The sequence below is a fragment of the Acanthochromis polyacanthus genome, chromosome 20, assembly GCF_021347895.1.
Source record: "Acanthochromis polyacanthus isolate Apoly-LR-REF ecotype Palm Island chromosome 20, KAUST_Apoly_ChrSc, whole genome shotgun sequence".
In the NCBI taxonomy this organism is placed as follows: Eukaryota; Metazoa; Chordata; class Actinopteri; family Pomacentridae; genus Acanthochromis; species Acanthochromis polyacanthus.
Window position 1 is genome coordinate 13,874,932 of NC_067132.1, and position 20,712 is coordinate 13,895,643.

A 20,712-nucleotide genomic window follows, 5' to 3' on the forward strand; every position below is an offset into this window, starting at 1 on the left:
AACCAAACTCTCCGGTGGGAGCCAAGCCCAAAGCCTATTACTGGGGAATCAGCGCAGGCCGAGGCTGGTCACTGCTAAACGGATACTCCCTCCGAGCTCTCGCCGCTTCGGCTGCATTATTGGGGCTGCTGTTCCCACATCCGCTCAAGACAGCCAGTTAGGCAGCCGGTAATCAGGTTGCTGAAGTCCCACACTATTCGAAGCGGCGTTGGTTTATTGATTACATAAACAAAGACTGGTTATCAGTGAGCAGATGTAATGCTTGTAAAAATGTGAGTATAACTGCATTCAGTGTTGTTGACCTCTGGTGTCACTCACTCCTGTTCTTCCTTCCTGCCTTCCCTCTGGCTGTTAGGAATGAAATGTGTGCACTTACTGAATAACCAAAACACTTAATTTAAGTGGGAGCTGTGTTGGGTGGCAGCAGCAGTATCACAGAGATGCGCTTGAGCGTGTGTGTTGTGTGTGTGTGTGTGCGCATGTTTTCTTCAACCCCGATGCTTTGTGACATGTCGCCCAGGACACTGTGCTATTCCCGGCCAGGAGACCTTGGGTTCATGAATAATTTGCCACCGTTAATCTTGAGCGGTCTTGATTTATTCTGGGATGCCTTTGAAGCGCCAACATGCTGAGGGCTTTGCAGGGACGGCTACCAAACTAAGGAGACTAACAACAGCAATAAAGGGAACTGAAAGAGGGAGAGACACTGTGAGAGGGGAATGAGGGGAATCTATTCTCCTTAGAAAGTTGCTGCTCTGTTTTCAGAGATTTTTTTTTAAAAGATAAGACTCCAAGGCTTTTCACACAGAGAGGGAGTTATTTATTATATAATAGCCAAGAGTGAAATGCTGTTATATCACTGACTTTGCAATAAGGTGAAGTTAGTATGACTTATTGATTTGGCATCTCACTTAAGTTCTCCTGGCTGACTTGACTCGAACATTTCCATACACACACCAGAAAATCTAAAGTGAAAATATCCTGGTGTTGACAGTATGGATAGTTGTGTCAGTGGACTTTACTACACTGATGAACTGTCGGGTTAGGTGCTGCCAACTGATGGCAAAGTTTGAGTTGGCTCACCAACCAGGAAAACAGTTTTCACAGGTTTGAACTGAAGAAAAATGTCAACTTGTGGGGAATGTTCAACAAAGGAAATGGATCTTACTTTTCTGAGTGAATGTAACCAAAACAAAAAAAAAAAAAGTGAAAACATGCTAAAAAGGTGCCTAACAAGCTCTTCTCTTTGCCATGTTTACTTTTTGGTGGCGTCAATAACAAGGACTTCCATGTTGGTCCACATTAGCTGTACTCTCTTTATCCTGTAGAAGGCCGAGGGGAGCTGGACTCTGTCCCATCTGACTTTGGGTGACAGCTCTGAACCGGTCACCAAATATCCCAGAGTAACAAAAACGAGACAGACAATGATGCAGTCTTCACCTATGGCCATTTTAGAAACACCCATTAACCTGCTATGCATGTCTTTGGACTGGCACAAGGAGAACATGCAAACTCCACACAGAAAGGCCACAGTGACCAATAAGTTTCAACCTGTGAGGCGACAGTCATCACCAGTGCATCACTGTGCCGTGGTAATCTACATTTAGAGCCAAATTGCAGAAAAGGATAGCGCTATATTTACCTTTAAAATAACAATGGCAGCTGAGTGTCTGCAATGAAAAGATAGTCAAAACTTGAAATGTTATAGATGCTGTGTGTTTCCTTGCTAACCAGGAGCTAGCTTTCAGTCGGAACAATAATACCTCTTTCAGGCGTGCATTGTTTCTGTGTAATCTAATGGCAAGAGAACATTTTGGCTTAATGTCTAGATGAGCAACACCAAAGTCACCTTTCTGTAAAAAGTTGTTCAGGCACTCTCACTCGGTTAATAACTTTTCGCCTTCAACGTGGCACAATCTGAAATGCATTCTTTCACTTTAACTGATGGGCACCAAAAGCATCAGTACTTTGAGACTCGTGAAATGATTTGGAGGAGACTTTTTTCCACATTTCAGCACCTAATATTCATGCAAAAACACTACAGAGAACACAAAAGACACAGTTTGTGTGCCAGAATCGAAACACACCATTACCACTTACTTTGCACAATAATAAGACTCCAAGTCCTCCCTCTGAGGGGAATATCATTGAACTGATGGCCAGCAAGGATGCTAATTAAGCTGCTGTGTTTTCTGGCACATCACACAAAATCCAAAATGACAGACAATGGGAATTTTACAATGCTGTCACGAACATCTTTTTAAGAAACGATACGCAGATTTCATCGATAAATGAAACAAAGAGGCCTAAAAGAAACACACACACAACCACACACACTGCACAGACTGCTCTATCTGATGTTGACCTTGGGATAACAGGCTTGTAAGTGCAGTTTGGATTGCTGTTCCTTTAGTTCACCGAAGGTCGCTGGTGCTCTGACACCAACCAACTCAGCCTTTAGAAAATGTTTGGAGTTAAATTGCTAATCATTTGCTCAGGAAATAACAGCAGCATTTGTTATGAAATATTACTCTTGATCAGTTATCGTGAGCTTGGTGTTGCAAGTTAGGTTTGTTATTTGAATTTTAAAAAAAAAGTAGCTGGCGTTAAGCTTAGATTAAGTCTATTTATTGTGAAGCCGCTGCTCTTTTTCCTGCTCCCGGCTGTCTGTCTTTCTCCATCTGTTTGCTTCTCTCTGCAGATGAGATGTGTAGTAATGGAGGCTGTTGTGAAGCAGTTCTTTCAGTTTTGGTAAACAGTATTTCAGCGAGTTATACTCCTGCTAGCTTTACATAGAGGACAAATCGAGAGACAGAGAAACACATAGATAGACATGGGTGTAGAGTGAGAGTGAAGGACATGTCATCCCCCCTATAGACATCTGTGTGACACCCCAGTTTAGCAGTGTAATGACCCGGCACTAACAACTTTCATTTGACTCGATCGGGGTCAGTGTCAGCTACTGTATTCTGAACCACTGGACACAAATACAGACAGGTGTACTATCATTAATAAAGTAAAATATCAGTGATTACACGGTCTTTTGGAGTTAAAAATGATATTTCCTCTACTCACTAACACACACATTTTCCAGCCTGGTGAATAGTATTTAGAGTAATCAAGTGAATGCCAACTGAAATGAATGAGGACCTGAATGTCTGATTCTTGAAGAAAAACAACATTGTTTTGCTGGTCTAATTGCTGGATAGATGCTCATGGCTACTTGGAATTACTACTCGAATGAAAACGATTACAAACAACCCTTTTGACAAATAAAGTGACCTCCTCTTGAAACGAAGCTTCCATGTGCGTTACTGCTGACCCGGGTTAACATGGTGTGCGTGTGTGCCGATGTTGTACGCTGTTAGGGTACGCAGCGCGGTCCCAGGTGCTCTCCTCCTTGTTTTGGGACAAAACCCCTGAAGGCCGTGACGAGATGGCCTGTTGTTTGGGCTGGGGGGCTGAGCACTGAGATTTATTCAATAGGATCCAATGGTGTTTACTGACTAAACCTGAGGCAAAACTTGGTAAACTGTTTGCTGGACTAGATTCAAACACTGATGTTGTGTGCATTCATGGTTTTCAAACATGTCTTCAAGAGGGAACTACTTTTGGTTTCTGACAGCGCACAACTTATTTTTGCACGCAGACAAAGCCAATAAGTGTGGTCTTGGTATCCTGTTAAAACTTCTTACATGCTGTCCAAATCTTCTAAAGCAGGCTACATAAAATAATATAAAAAACATGTGAGTGGCCCCAAAAGATAAGATAAGATAAGATAATCCTTTATTACTCCCCTTGTCCGGGGAAATTTCCCATGTTACAGCAGCATGTATCATACAGTAGAGCAACAATAAGCAACAATAAACAACAATATAATGATAATCATAATAATGATCACACTTATATTGAATATATACAAACTTTAACTGTGCACCTGTCACACTGAAAATAAGCAAAGCACTCGGAGAGTGCAGTACTCTGGTAAGACTGCTCAGTCTTCGTATCTTTTCCGACAGCTGAAATTTCGGAAAAATTTGTGACAGACATCACAGCACTATAGAATATGGCCATTTAATATAGAAGTACGCATTAACAAAATGACCTTGAGCATAGGCTTGTGTTATGCATGTGTAGATTATGTAGGGATACCGAATCACGTGACCTAAACATGTAGCGGTCGGTGGGAATTGATGGGACTTGGAAACACCTTCACAATTAAATCAGTTGTTCTTTGTATGATTTCCGATGGGTAAGTCTCGATTAGTCCACAGTGGTCGAGTTGTAGTAGGATCGCAATCATGTGATCATGAGCAGGCAGCTGACGTAGCGTTCACTTGTTGTCATAGCTACAGTGATGCCGTGCTGCTATCTCACAATGATGCAGAAATCTTTAACAATTCCATGGATCTAGACTATATGCTGCATCACTGACAAATTCTAATCAGCTGTTCCTTGTGTCATTTCTAAACTTCACTAAGAATTTCATCCAAATCCGTTTTTGAGTCATGTTGCACACAGACAAACAGACAGACAAACGTATGCCAATCGTCACATAACTCCACCGTTCGTTGGCAGAGTAAGAATCTGTATCAGTAAAAGCCACATTAATAAAGCATCCAACTGAGACACAGTTAATGTTAAAGGACTTCTTAGACATTTTGGGTAATGCACTTCTCCTCTGTCTTGCCTAAAGCTGCAATAAGATCAATAGCACTTTCATGTCTGTATGCTAAACATTAGGCGAGAGCCAGCAGTTGATTAGGTTAGCATGCAGACTGGAAACAGAGGCAACAAGCTAGCCCTGTTCAGTTTATAGGTTAAAATAAATATATAAATACCAGCACCTTATATTTCACTTTTTTTTTTTACACTCAGTAAGCAATAAGCATTACTGTACATTCATTTGAGAGATTTTTATGTGTTGGAAGACAGCTTTCGATCTTAATTTTAATCAAAGATAATGGTCTTCAGGCTGTAGCTTCATATTTAATGGACATAAGAGTGTTTTTTTTCCAGTTCACTTCTGTCAAGAAAGTGAATAAACAGTCCCCCCCCACATGAAATCCTTTACCTTTTTGTTTCTGTGTTTTTTTCTTCTCTTTTTGTGTGTATGGTGTTATTTCGTCTCATAACAAACTGCACCTGTTCATGTGTGTAAGCTGAGCACAGCTACAGACTTTCTACACGAAAAGTCAATGCAGTTGCGATAAAGGTGCGCCATTGTCGCTGCGGTTGTGACGCTTTCAAATGCCATCAGTACAAGTGCTGAGAAAAATAATACCAGTATTTTTCTTTCACTTTCAGTCCATTGTGGTAGATACAGCATAAACTAATGAAATCGCTCAGAGTAAGTGTTTTTGTGAGTTGACCTCAGTGAGAGGAAAGTCACTGTACATGGTACATTACTGATTTTTAACTTTAGGGACACTGTGACTGTTTTGGAGTCGCCCTGAGGGATCTCAGCTTATAAACATAAACACACAAGCATTTCGGGTTTGTGTGTTTGCTAATTTCCTATCTGCATTATCCACTTATAGACAGACGAATAACTGAGATGTCTATCACCCCGGATATAAATTCTCTTCCTAGAAACACTTAACCAGGATGTCTAGTTTATTAGTCAATGTCAAACAAAGTTAAAGCTCTTTTTTTATTACTTGCTATCCGCAGGTAATTCTGCAGTACTGTTGACTGAGATGAGAAAAAAACATTTTAGTCAAGCACTATTTGGGTATACGTTAAGAGGTTAATAGACAGAAAAACCTCAATATATATATGCAGATGATTGATTTCCCCCTTGTTGGATAAAGACAGGATTATTAGGATAATACTGGCTGTCTATCTTTGGCAGTTCAGGCTTGTATTTTTCCAATCTACCCCACTATTGCTCATTTATCAGACTGGCCACCATGTTAGTATCAGTTTAATGATGTCTTATTTGGCAATGTGAGCTGTTTGTGCACCCTGTGAATCAAATATGATCCAGTGCTGCCGTCTATGCAATGAGGCAGAGAGTAACAAACAGTAATAATGATAACATTGACGTGCTTTAGAAGCAATAAAGCAATAACGGACCAGGAAAATCCTACATATTATCCAACATGACCTGTCTGAAGACAACCAGACTATGTGTGCAGTGGCCATGACTAAGTGAACACAAATCATCGGAGAAAAAAAAAATGAAATGGCGATGCATTATATCGATTTCTTTTTTGGGGCTCTTTTGTTTTGAAGGCGAGCGGTAACTGACCGAGACAGCCCCATCATTACCCCGGCGAGACGGAGCAGGGAGGCTCCATCTCACCTTCCCAGCCAACTTGAGCTGGGGACGGACTCGGGAAGGGGGGAGGGTGGGTGGGAGGACGGAGGAGTAGCGTAACGGGTAGCCTGCCTGTCATCTCTGTCTCGTCCGCGCTTGCCAATCTCACTAACTATACTCTCCCGTGGCCCAGGCTCGATCTTTCTCTCTCCGTCTCGCTCGCTGGCCGGGTTTCCTACCAGTGCTGACAACCCACATATAATTAAGAGCCATGAATGCAGTGCTACCTATGAGTGGAGCTGACAGCGAGAGGCCTACCTATAGCTCCTCTCCTCCTCCTTCCTCTCGTTTCCGACTCCTCTGCACCCGCTTAGCAGCAGCTCAGTGGAGCTGTGGGCAGGCTAAGGGACGGTCGGGGAACCCACTGGCCCTAATTGACGGTCTCTTATTCTGGGGAGGGTGGGTCTGGGTGGGCGTGTGGAGGCGTAGGGGTGGCTGTCCTTGGATTAGGGGGTGGTTGGATATCTAGACATCCCCCCTTTTTTCCTGTCACCGTCACCCCACCCCCTGTTATCTGCTCCTGGCCTGCTTCTCTGGCACAGTTACGACTCAGTTTCACTATTTCAATCCCCATTTTTGTGTCTTTAAAGGCTGGAGGACAAAGATTTGGGGACCTCATGATGCAGCGCTCTTGGAAGTAACACTGCAAAAGGTGCTGCATCTTAATATAGAACCCTAAAAAGAGGGTTACTTAGCGTTGTGTAACACGCTTCATGGAATCCAGACTTGATTATCCCGTCCACAGAAAATGAGTGGCAGTGATTACCTGAGAGACAAAAAGGCAGGAATTGACACGTAGGCTATAAAGATGGACGGAGATAAGGAAAGAGAGTGACGGGGGGCACTCCTAGTCCCGGGAGATCATGTTTATTGTAGACATTGGAGTATACGTGTCAACGCTGAAGCCTTGATAATCGCAGAACATCTCCCTGCTCCGCTCGGTCCGCTCACACCCCAGTGTTGCTAATGTGCCGACCAGCGAGCGAACAGGGGGAGTCAGGAAGATATAGAAGGGGTGGGGGGTGTTTCAGTCGTGAGCCGTCGAGTGATTAGAGCAATTACTCGTCAAGGATCTGTCACAGCCAATCACATCTGTCCTTTTATGTCTCAGCGGAGCCAGGCAAGGGGGTGACCCAGACCTGCCTGCGTCAGATCGACTGCAGCCTTCACTGAGGGTGTGGGTGTGTTGCAAGTGATAATAGGGTTACACAGCCTCTCTATGCCTTGACACAGTCCAGGTTATTATCTGTTACTAATGATTTTACTGTGGTGGGGTAGGAGTGGTGTTGCTATGCAGTGTGTGGTTAGCTGGGGTGGAGACAAGGTGTGCACTTGAAAGTGTACCCACAAGACATTTGTTGATGAACTTAATGTGAGGGTTACTGCTGCGCTGAGTTTCCACGCAATAAAATATACCACATAATATGAAATATCGGAGCATGAACTGTGCATGTGTTGCGGCATGAGGACACACTACCTTCACAGCATTATTCCTCAAATTGCACTTTATCCCCTCTGTGTGTCATCTCTCGTTTTCCTCCTCTGACTTCTTTGTTGATTTGCTGCAGCCAAATTTTGTCTCCTGATCTTCCTTATCTGTTCAGCGCAGAACAGTCACACTGATACTTTTGTTTTTCAGGAGCCAAATCCATTCTGGGCAATTGGAAGAGACACACTTTTTTTTTTATGCCTTTTGCACCACAACGACTCCTTCGCAGTTTTGCTCAAGTCTGCTGGTACCTAAACAGCATGTTGTTTGTCATTTAGGAAACAATGTGATCTTGGTTGCATTTGGTTAACATTACGTGTCAGACAACAACAAGACTCTGTTTCCTTGAGTATTAGTGAAGCTGTTTTTTTGTAATCATAATACAAGCCAAATTACTTCCAGTTTACATGAAATATTGTAAAAGTGTGTCACCAGTTAGATGTTAAAAGAGCTAATGTAGCCAAATCTTACTATGCTCACTGATATGTCATTGAAAAATACATAGAAAAGTCCTTTAACTTAGTAGCAATTACATATATTATCACCACACGTTCACCATCAGACTATATTCTGTTCTCCCTTCCTTCCACTGCGCTTCTTCCCCCTTTGGTTTTCACTCTCCATCCTTCCCTCCTCTGCTGCCTGTTTGACTCTGCTAAATTCAGAGCTGTGACAGTAAATGAAGGCTTTTGGCAGCGCAGCACTGTTATGGAGGACTTACTGGCCCTGTGGATCCCCTGCTGCGAGAACCCTGGCAGCACAGCTCTGAGATCGCTGCAGATGACCCGTGTTGTTGCCGAGCCTCCTGTGCTTGTGTGTTTGTGCGCGTGCTTCCGTCTTGTTGTTGCCTGTGCGCTTCTCAGTCCTTCCTGACCTCTTCCTGTTGCGAGCGCTGCAAGTGTACAAACATGTTATTTCAGTGTTGGGTTCGAAAGTGCCTCTAAGGTCGACCAGATCACACTTCTCTGACTATTTATTTCCTGTTGCATCTTTCCAGATACCTAGTCACAGATGAGTACAGCAGCTTAGAGAGCAGTATTTGTAATTATGCCAAATCTCACAATTTACTGGTAATACTTTAAAGCACCGTTACGGCATATATGAATAACAGGTAGGCTGTTGAAAGGACTTGAACGATTCTTTAGAGCGCATCGTTCACATGAAAGACCTTGAATGGATATTATACATTTAAATTAACACGATTGTTTGACATGTTGACAGTTGTATTCACGTGTTTTGTGTTGTTGTGCTTTTAAATACATATATCCCTGCAATGGTTATGAATGTGCAAGCTTGTGTGAGTTTCCTGACCGCCTCCTTTGAGATCTGATCATTCAGTAGCTCGATGTGAAATGTTCACGCTCTGGTATGTTTTAACTGATTGTAAATTCATGAGTGTTACAGTCTTACTATGAGCTTACATGTACAATGTGGGTGTTGGGGTTCTGATTCACAAGCATGAATCATTTCAGGTTATATATATATATATACATACATATACAGATATCTGGTGCCCCATGTTCTGTAAATAGGGGTGATTATGAGTGATTATCCTCAAAAAGCTCTGCGTATAGTACATCCATCCATTCTCTATACACCGCTTTATCCTCATTAGGGTCGTGGGGGGTGTTGGAGCCTATCCTAGCTGACTTGGGCGAAGGCAGGGGACACTCTGGACAGGTCGCCAGTCTGTTGCAGGGCTACATACAGAAAAACAGTCACACTCAGATTCACACATAAGGGCAATTTAGAGTGATCAGTTAACCTCAGCATATTTTTGGACTGTGGGAGGAAGCCGGAGTACCCGGAGAAAACCCACACATGCACATGGAGAACATGCAAACTCCATGCAGAAAGATCCCTGGCACAGCCCGGGGTTTAAACCAGGGATCTTCTTGCTGCAGGGTGAAAGTGCTAACCACTTACGCCACTGTGCAGCCCTGCATGTAGTACATGTATGTCATATTTGTGTGATTATGTATGTGCATAAATACAAGGATTACTTGTGCGCTGTAGTAGGCCTTTGCGATTTCAAGTATGGGCACGTTGCCATTTTCTTCAACCCTGAACTTTCTTTTGTTTTATGATCACGGCAAGATCAGAGACAAAATAGGATGTGACAATATTTGCTTGATGTATTTAGCTACGTACTGAATGTCGTTTGTTATATGGACTGTGCTTTTAATTAATGCCTTAAATGTAGTAATTTGTTCTTCTACAGATGTGTCTGTTTGTTAAGTGGGCTAATCTCCCTTAGCCTTTTAGAGAAGCGACCACTAAGAATAGCAAACAGTGACAATCTGCCAGAAACTGTGACTGGCTGGGGCTGGGAATGTATGCTCCAGGCGTTTTCCAGCCCTATCTCAAAACCTTACATCATCTATTATTCTCCCGCTCATATTGATATGTAATTTTTTCTTTTATCCGTGCACAAATTCAAGACGACAGACGCAGAAGAGCAAAGAAGAACAAAAGAACTCAATATGTAATTTCCTCTCCGTCCCTCCTTGACTCCAAACAGACACACACATATTTTTTTGCAAGTGTTATTTTTTATCGTTCTCTATCTTTGCTATGATTGTTTTTGAAGTTGAAGTCAGATATATTGTTTGTGATGTCTCCATGCAGTCCGGCTGTCACCAGCCCCCAATGTCTACATTCTAGATATTATTTCTGGCTGTCCGTACTCCATCTTGGGGCACAATGGAGCCTCTTTCATTTTCTGTGTCATAATGCGATAGCACAAATTTCCCTGCAAGGCATCACACTATTGGAAAAGCGAATAACATATGTTGTGTCTCAAACTCACCCTTCTTCCCCTTATCCCACTGGTGCAGATGACCAGTGAGTCTGCCAGTGCCAAGGGCTGAGGACGAAGGAGGAAGGCAGGAGGAAGAAGAGAGTGTTCTGGAAACATGTCACATAGACTATCATTCATCTCCACTGTGAGGAGCAAAATAATATGAATTCTCCCTATCAAAACCCAGAAGAGGGGCCATAATGCATTAAATTCAGAGTACCTACACTACCAAACAAGGCTCTGTAATGTGTTGCCCGTATGTTTTATTGATATTGGAGGAGAATAGTCTGCGCTGCCTTGAGGAACCTTCACAAAGCAGATTATCTTTTCCTTGGCATGTACTCTGACTTGGTGCTGCTTTCCAAGAGTGTGTGTTTGTATCTCTGTGTTTTTTTTCTCTTCTTTTTTTATATTGTATCATGTTTCACTAGGTGGCTTGGCCATGCTAATCTTTCACTCAACACCAAGCTTGCAGGGCATGCTGGCAGCTTTGTTATGGAGGGGGAAAAAAAACAGATGAGGATAAATAAGCACAAAACCAGAAGAAGTACATACCTCAAGCAGCATATCCTTATGGCTGGCCCACTCTAATGCGAGTAGTGTTTCCATACACATCTGTGAAATGGATAGGGACAGCTTTGACAGCCAGGTAACTTCAGATGGTGGCTTATCTATCCCTTGATTGGAAGACGAGGGAGGGTTATTAAAGCGAGATAAAGAGAAAGTGAAATGGAGAGCGAGCGAACGAGCCAGTGAGTGGGAAAAGAAGGAGAGTTGGTGAAAGTGAGAGTGGGTTCAGATGAGGCGAGAGAAATGATGAAAAGAGTAGCCACTTGGTCCTTTGAGACTCTTTTTCTTCCCTTGCTGCCAAATTAGCCCAATTAGTCAAAGTGGCCTCTGTTCAGGCTGCTGTCAAACCCCAACACCATACAGCAGCGCCAGCGGTCATTCTCGCTCATTTAAGTCAAGCTTTTGACTCTCTCCTCTGCCTCCTCTCCTGAGCCACCTGCACATGTCTCTTCTGAATGATTACTGTAAGTGTGTGTGTGAAGTGAGAGATTCTCTGTGCGTGTTTGCATGTGTTTGTGGAGAAAGCTTGAAAGGGAGACGTTCTCTTTAAATCAATCCCAGCCTCGCCAGCATGGTGCCTAGCGTGTCCTTCTTGTAGCTGCAGCTTCCAAAGCTGAGGTGTGAGAATTTTTTTCATTCCTCAGGTAAAATCTACCAAGTCTCTTTAAAGCGCGCCGTCGCCGTAACTCTTTTATCTTCAAACGTCTGAAGAACCCAACTTTTACACCGTGCAAAGGAAGATGAGGGTGTTGAGGACGAGTAAAGTCTAGGAAAAATGCCCTGAGCGCGGATGCACGTATGCACTGATTCGGCAACACAATAACAAAGCTTCACCAAAAAAACAAACCACCGCAAATTACATTAAATGTTCAGTCCTATCATGCTAAAACACTAAAAGCTCCTGCAAAAAATGATGGGTACCTTCACCCTACAGCATCTCCCGCGACATCATTCTGTCACCAGCAACACAAATGCCCCTAAAAAACAGTCAACCCTTGTTCCCAAGATGAAGGAATCACTTATAACTCAATAGCCACAGTCGTCTTTCATTTAAAATCTCCAGAATCGGGAGGAAAAACTGGTCTCTGATAATCACCTGCCCACGGGCCTTGGGAGAACAGAGGAAGGAGAAGAAATGGAGGAGAGATGGAAGCAGATATAACGATGGATGAGAGCGATAGGCTTAATTGGGCGACCTTGTTGCATGAACAAACACACCTTAAGCCACATGGATGGTGGCGGCGAGGCGGAGGAAGTCGCTAAGCGAGCCAACGTGCGCGCATTCATCTCTTTAATTTACCTTCGCCAGTGTCGTATTTCACCCTGGGCCCTGTCACTGGGAAGCCAAACACACTTCTGACCGGCTGAAACGAAGGAGTAGAGTGTGTTTACCTGCGCGAGCGTGTGTGTATCTAAGAATTTGTCAAGGCTCGGAGGCCGTCTAATGTATGACAAATACACACTGTGCCACATAGACGCTCCTACCCAAAGAAGCAGAACTCGCCTAAGGACACTAGATCTGCTTTGTCTGCAGCACAATAAAAAGCTGAATGAGTTAGAGCTGAAAGTGGATAATGGCATCTTCATACAATGAAACATATTACGCTTTGTGTTTTTACACATGCCACATTTGTTTTCCTTTTACACTGTGTCTTTGATTTATTGTGTCAAGTGTGATCAATGTTTCTACTGGATTTTCATGTTTGGTGTGTTTTAGATCACTGCTGCACATTTCATGCTAAAGATCAAAGCACTTTGATGGATCCATATGTCTATTTACTGTAAATAGCAACACAGTTTTCCCAGTTGCATTTCTGTAATCAGTTTCCATCAAGTTTGTTCTTGTCTAAAGACGTGTCATCGTTCAGTGCTAATGATGATCCTGTTGGATTTGTGTCAAAACCTGTTTACAAAAATGATTTGAACCGGACTGACAGGATATACGTATATTTTCTCAAAAGGAATAAAAGTGTGCACACAAATTTTCACCCCTTTGTAAAGGTAAGTAATGGAATTCATGATTGACTGTCCATCAGTTTGAGCTGTGGTTGGCTGTTTGGATTTGAGCCTCCCTCGGATGCTTTAATGTGACTTGATGAGAGGGGAATGCGAGGAGGAGCAGCCTTGTAATACCCTCCTATTTCACTGAAAGGGTACTCCAATAATTCATCCCCACTCTCATGAAGATGTATGAATATATGTCGATGTGAATAACATGACCCCAAAACCCCTTTCCACATAACACTTCACTCAAGTGACCTAATTGTCTGAGTGAGGTCTATATTATCTGCCTCCTCCCATTGTCCTCTCCCCTCTTTTTGAACCCCCTCTTTCTTCTTCTTCTTCTGTTACTTCTAATTCCATTCCCAGCATCTCATGTCCTTCTCTTTACTTCATCCATCAGCTTCAAGCCTCTCTTCTGTCATCACCTTGTTGAGTTCACTGTTCAGCCAGCTCAATGTTAAGCGGCATGAAGAAACACCGTAAAGTGTGTGTGTGTGTGTGTGTGTGTGTGTGAAGCCCATATTATCCTTGTTGGATATCTGTGTTTTATTCATGTCCGACCATTGAAGCTCATGACCTTTGACCTCAGAACAGTGCCCTCTGAATTTAGGCACTGGTTTTAACAGGATTTTTGATTGAAAGCTTTAAAACTTGGTTTAAAAGAAAAACAAATTCAAACATTTGCGCTCATGAAGTACAACAATCATATTTTGCTGATTTTGACTGCGGAGGACTTTATATTTATTGGTTTTAAAGTATTTTTCCATAAAACAAATAAATGAGCTTCTATTGCAGAAATTCCAACATCTGTCTTGAGACTGAAAATCCTTAAAGACATGCAAGCACACAGTCAGTGTATTGAAGGTCCTCTTCATTGCTCTGGTTGACGCACATAGTATACATTTGCTTTATATCAATTTGTAGACACAGACATTGGATCAGGTGCACAGCGGCTTGGTGGATAGCACTTTTACCTTGCAGCTAGAAGATCTCCAATTCGTGTCCCTGCCTTCCCGGGATCTTTCTGCATGGAGTTTGCATGTTCTCTTTGTACGTGTGGCTTCCTTCCACAGTCCAAAAACATGCTGAGGTTAATTGGTAACTCTAAATTGTCCATAGGTGAGACTGGTGACCTGTCCAGCCCCCTGCGACCCTAATGAGGACTAAGTGATGTATAGATAATGGATGGATGGATGGACAATGGATCATAATAACTTATTGATTTTGTACATTTTTATCTGTATGAATGATGTGGTGTATTTTGTAGATGACTGCATATCAACTGATTCTGCTCTGTGAAGGGAAACATGTTTAATTTGACTTTTTCACTGTTTGTTCTCATTAAAATCCTGGGGCGGCATGGCTCAGTGGGTAGAGTGGCCGTTTTGTAACTGGAAGTTTGCTGGTTCGATCCTCGGCCCGTTGAGCTCATGTTGAGGTGTCCCTGAGCAAGACACTGAACCCCTAATTGCTCCTGATGGGTTGTGGTTAGCGCCTTGCATGACAGCTCCTGCCATCAGTGTGTGAATGTGATGTATCATGTAAAGCGCTTTGGATAAAAGTGCCATAGAAAATACAACCATTTAAAATGTTCTGTCTCGATATATATTGTTTGTGATAGATTCCTGCTTGGTCTGCAACTAATCTCTGACTCAGTCTGAAGAGCATGGCTACATTTTCCATAATCTAGCCAAACTGCCTCCCCTAGTGTGCTGCCACTAGGCAAAAGAATTTAAAAATGGACAGCTATGGCTATTTAGACTCATTTGTGCCACAGTGTATGTTAGTATCTGCTAAATGTGCTATACATGTTAAAAATAGGCATTTTTTTTCCCCTTGAATTCAACAGTATGAATGTGGGGGTTATGTCCACACAACTACATTTTTGTTTGGAAACACATGACTCCCATGACATTTATCCCTGATTTCCACCCTGATCTGCCATTTCAGACCTCTAAAACAGAAACTTTTGGAAATTGTGGTGACACAGTTTTCATTTAAAACTCTTGGACTTCATTTTAACCTGGATGAGCAGAAACAGACACTTTTGGAAACAATGACGGAGACATAAACATTTGCTTTCTGTCTTTCCCTGATTTGTCACACTCCTATCACGTGACTGTGTTCCACAAGGAAACAAACCCATCATGAGGTCCGACAATGGTTAATTCAACATGGATGTCACATTTCAAACATTGCTGACCTTATTGTCGTTGCTAGCAGTTGTTGTGCGTTTGAGGAAAACTCTGGTCTTACTTTTCGTTCATATTTAAATTATCACCTGCATGCTTAGTGTGCATAAATCTGAGAGTGATGTATTTTATTTGTACATGTAAAGTGACTAAATGTAATACGGTGCACCAGTCTTGTGTTCGTCCCAAAGCAACTTTGCAAACACAGAAAAATATTCCTCCACTCGCTATGTTCCACGCCACATCTTCAGCATTAGACAACACATTTCCAATATGCTGTTTTGTCTCCAGGGCAGTGAAACGTTGTGCTAAGGACAATGTCAGCTGCCACGGAACAGACAGAAACAACAATAAAAATATTTGGACAACAAGCAGAAGTTGAAAACGACAGAGAAACATCTTTTGACACCACCGTCTTTCATTACCAAACATAATGAAGTAATATATTCATGTTCTCCATATCAATCTGCTCTACTCCCATTTTGCTTAGCTGGAGGGGATGGAGCGGACCACCTCTTAGGCCCTGCTGGCCACCTCTTAACCCCAGCTCTGGCGTATGTCAGGCTGCTCCAGGACCCGCCAGGCGCTTCCAAAAGCCCACCGACTAATTAGGCCCTCCGCATGGGTCTGATAAGACGAGCTCGCTAGCGATGGAGAATCGACACAGTCCTACTGAGCGGCCAAATGAGCCGGGCACGGAGACGGATGAACAGACAGATGGCTGCTGGCTGACTGGTGGGAAGGGGCCGTGCAGGGCTGTAGAGGAGACCCAGGGGCCACGGGGGCTGGGTAAAAGGGGTCGAGGCAACCGAGGTCTGGTGCCATCCAAATATGATGGAGGAGATTGAGATGCAAATAGGAGGGAAGTTACGGAGAGATAGATGGAGACGTGGATGGAGCAACATGACATCATCTGGGGGATGCTTCACAGGGTGGAGGGAGTAACTGTTGCCGTGGAAACTAGTGGTCATAGGTTCTTCTAATTAACCCTTTGTTTACTCTTCACATGATGTTGTTTACTAGTTTTACCTGAGGCGCCTTTGAGAACACAGGCCTCTGACTTTGGAGGCCTTTTGTTTCGTGTTACATCTTGACATGGGTAATTATAATTATTCACTGGAGACTAACATCGCCATAATCTAATGATGTATGGCACTTGCATCAAGCTGTAAAAGCTGTATGTGACTAGAATTAGTGTCCTTCCAGTTTTTTCTTGTTTTAAAAAAAAGGGAAAAAAGAAGCTAACCTTGCAGGCCATACCCAGGGAATACATGATACCGCCGCAAACACACACGTCCTGCTCGTGTGTTTTTTCCTCCAGAGGACATTTTCTTTGCCTCAGCAGATTTCCTCCAAGCCTCAAAGATCCCAGTGATGGAAAGATTCAGGTCTGTTTCTGTAGAGGTCTTTGTCTGTCAACCGGCCTGCAGATAAAAACACAAAGAGCATTAGCTAGGCATAAATCTATGTATGTATGTGTTTCTGTGTGTGCGTGACAGCTAACGTCCACCCTGGTGACATGCTTGCAGCGAGGCCCTCGGTCCTGCTTTGACAAGCCTTCAAGTGTGGGACAATTGAAAAGCACAAAGGTGTGTAAGTGCATGCGTATGAGTGCTTATGTGTCATTTCATGTGTCAGAAGGGCGACGCTTCGCACTTTCAAGGTTGCTGAAAGCTTCAGCGGTTCTCTGCAGTATTCCCCCCAGAATCTAAGAAGACAAACCCCCGCTGACATGCCCTTGGCAGAACGAAGCCACAGATTCAACCTGAGCAGCTAAAGAAGCAATGAAGAGGTGAAATTGTGTGTTCACATGTCATAGCTGGAAATGTCCGACCCAATATCAATTCAGCGGGATTGTGCAATGTTTTGTTAAATTGAAAATCTGCATTATTTCTCAAACAATGATTTGTATCTCTGAATTTAGAGGACACTCTTAAGTCACTTGTTTGCATTCTTGTTAAGAGTGAGATGAGAAGATCAGTTCCTCTCTCACATCTATCTGTTTCAAGGTTACTGTATTTATACCTAGGTAGATTTTCTGCAGAAAAAGGATTGCATTTGGCTTTCTATTACAAAACAGACACTGAACCTGACAGGCAGGTACTGACTTGTTTAACGTGTAATCTTGGAATTTTTGGCCGTTCAGGAAAGAAGAAATAATTGGTGCACTTTTGACCTTTTCAGTTAATAAGTTGAACTTGACAACAAACATGTTTTAACACTTACAGCATATACTGACCACATGTTTTTGGAGTTGTGTTTCTAGGCACTTAGTGAATGAGTATAAACTGTTTTTTTGCTCTGTTTTTGGTCTCCTCCACATTCTGAGACAACTATATATCATTCCAAAAAAGCTGTTCATTGGTTGGTTCCTAACTTTGTCTGCTGTTTGCAAGCTGATTAAAAGTGACACAATTACATCATATTACAGATAAATTTTAAAGGAGAATTGCAGATATGATACTACTGCAGGCTTGTCATTTTCAGCACTCACTACTTACATCACTCAGCCGTGACAATAAAACCAAATGCCTAACATCGTGCTGTGTGTCATGTTGTGCTGCTAAAACATATCTGACCCTCTGGAGCATGGACATCTGTGGTTTCTGGCAATGGTAAGCCTTTCGTAGTGCACATTAGTGCATCCCAATGCTTGATAGAATTGTTATCTGGGAAGTTGCAGATTAGGTCAGAGCTTTGCGTTCCTTTTTGTGTTCCTCAAACTGTTCCTGAGCAGTATTTGCAGTATGACATGCTGTATTGTCTTGGTTGTTGGGGCAGGGCCTTGTGGTTGCCATGTGGGAGGTGTGCTTGGTCTACAATGGTGATAATGTGGGTAGTACATGTCAAAGTAACATCCACATAAATGCCAGGATAAGGTTTGCCAGCAGAACATTGCATTTGTAACAAGCTGATCAGTGTTATTCACTTCACCTGTCAGTTGTTTTGATGTTGTGGCAGATTTGTTTAGGCATCAGAACTGTTTCTTCGTGAGAATTGAGCGGAAAGATGCTGATTTCTGTGTTAAGACAAATTTGCGTTTCTTGTAAGAAGTCAGTTCTGTCGGCGGTGTTTTATTTACTGAAGCATTTTTCAGTGTACAACTGCAAAGCCACGAGGCAGTGAGTGTGTTTGAAATGCACTTAAACCTCCCCATTAGAGGCTCTCAGTGCTACACCCACCCAAACAACCTGCAGGTCACATTTTCAGAAATAGAATAGGTTGAGTCTCTCTCAAATTTGACTCACAGAACAGATGTACATGCCCTTTTTTGGACGCTTTTATCCACAGTCCCTACAACACTGTGAGTATGGGTGGGCCCAGAGGGAATCAAACCATCTCTCTTTTTTTCTCTGTGCCTTTTTCTCTCCATCTTTCATCCTGAGGTGAGTGACTAAAGATCTGTATCGGCTTATGAATGATCAGAGTTCAGCGACTCAGCACTCTGTAACTTACAACAGAAGGAGGATACTCTGGGGAAATGATTTCAGGTGCTGCAGTTTGATAAATGTGCTCTACTAATAGTAACACATGAATGCACACTTTTACTTAAACGTCACTGAAGTTTATATTTTCTGGTGGCATGTATATATAGACATGTTATATATAGGTGTGCTTGTCTTGTAGGTGTACTGTGTGTGTGTGTGGCCCGTGTGTGTGTGTGTGTTGTGTGCATATGCTCCATTCCATCTCTCCCAGGAGACCTGCTGGTCCTGGCAGTTTAAATTGGAGCTGCTGAAAGGCCCTTGGCACAGATGCCACCAGGTCCGAGTCTTTTCCAGGCTTATCAGATCATGTTCCACTTTTGGGACGCTTGTTTTTCGTCTCCCTACCTTTCCACTTCTTCCCATCCAACAGGCTCTACCTGTCTCAGCACCAAAGCAGCTGCCAGGTATCCATCTCACAATCATTTTAAGTCCAGCCAGCATTCATTCTCCGCCTGGCCTGCCGTCTCTTGCAATTTGTGTCTCTCAAAGGCAGCTTGATTTCTAAGTAATGAACCTGATGCCAGCTATTCTTTCATGCTAAAGGACGTCTCTGGTTCCGGCTAATCGCTAGCCTCTAAAGGGTCTTTGTGGCCACCTGAGTGTACAAGTTGACTTTGAAAATCCCAAAAATACACTGTAATGGATCTTGACTAAACTTCTGATTCTAAGAAAGCGGATTTATGCCCAAACCACAGGCTGCATGACAAAACAGAAGTTAGTTGTTAAAAGTCTTATGGAAAATAGAATAGAAAAATAATAAAGGAAAGGCTGGGGCTCCAATTTGTGGCACGGATTTGAACGAACAGAATTCCGTAGCGGAAGATTAAGATTGTGACAGTCGTACAGCCTGAATATATTAAGATTTATTCACTACAAACAAGCTCAACATTTCAATTTCTCTGCTTTTCTCAGACTTTATGGTTACAAACTGACAGAAGTTTGACCTGTGGCGTGCTGTTGAGCAAAAACATCAATCTAAACCTAGTCCATCTCTGACAATGGGTAAGTGCTGCACATTTCATATAAATAAATACATACAGACACCAGTAAGTGCCCATAAAGATGCAAAAATGCAAAAAAACATTGCACATTAAGTACACAGTTGTTTGGAATTTTACCCTTGCCGCATATGAAAAATGAGCCTCGTGCATGAATTTACAATTCAGATGGGTTTCCTTAGGGATGCCCATTTAAGATGCATTGGTATAATATATTTGTTGTCTTTACTGCTCACCACTGCCATTGAACATCATTAGGTAATGCGCACTCACTGGTGGAAGGAGAGCTCATGTTTATCATCATTTACTTGGCAAGGAGTCGTTAGCCGGGGCCTTGGGTCGACTCTGTTGTGAACCGGGCATGGTGTATTACCACCACAACTGTGCTTCAGCCGGCTCTGTGTCTCCTGAGATCATCTATCATATCAGTTTTACATACTAAAGACCACGGAAGATGAATACCATTAGTAGCATGTTTAGCGAGGGGGGTATGTGTGAAGTGGGACAGGATGTCTGCATGTGTGTGTTATGTGCGTACGTGCTTCTCATAAACGTGACATGCTCGCATCTCATTTATAAGTCTGATGGAAACCGTAGAGTGGTAAATAAACAGAGAGAGTCTGGGCAGCCATGTTGGTTGAGGGAGCGACAAGTCCACACTGAGTGGATCCTTCCTGCCTGCTGTGAAGGATTATGAGAGTCATTTTCCAGGGTCTTGAAAAGAGGTCTATATGGAACTCAACAATCCTGGTTTTAACTCCATTATACATTTCCCTGTGGGGTGCAAAGAAATACCATCCATCATGTTTTGGAGGAAAAAGAGAATGAAGAAATGGCCATAACTTGTAT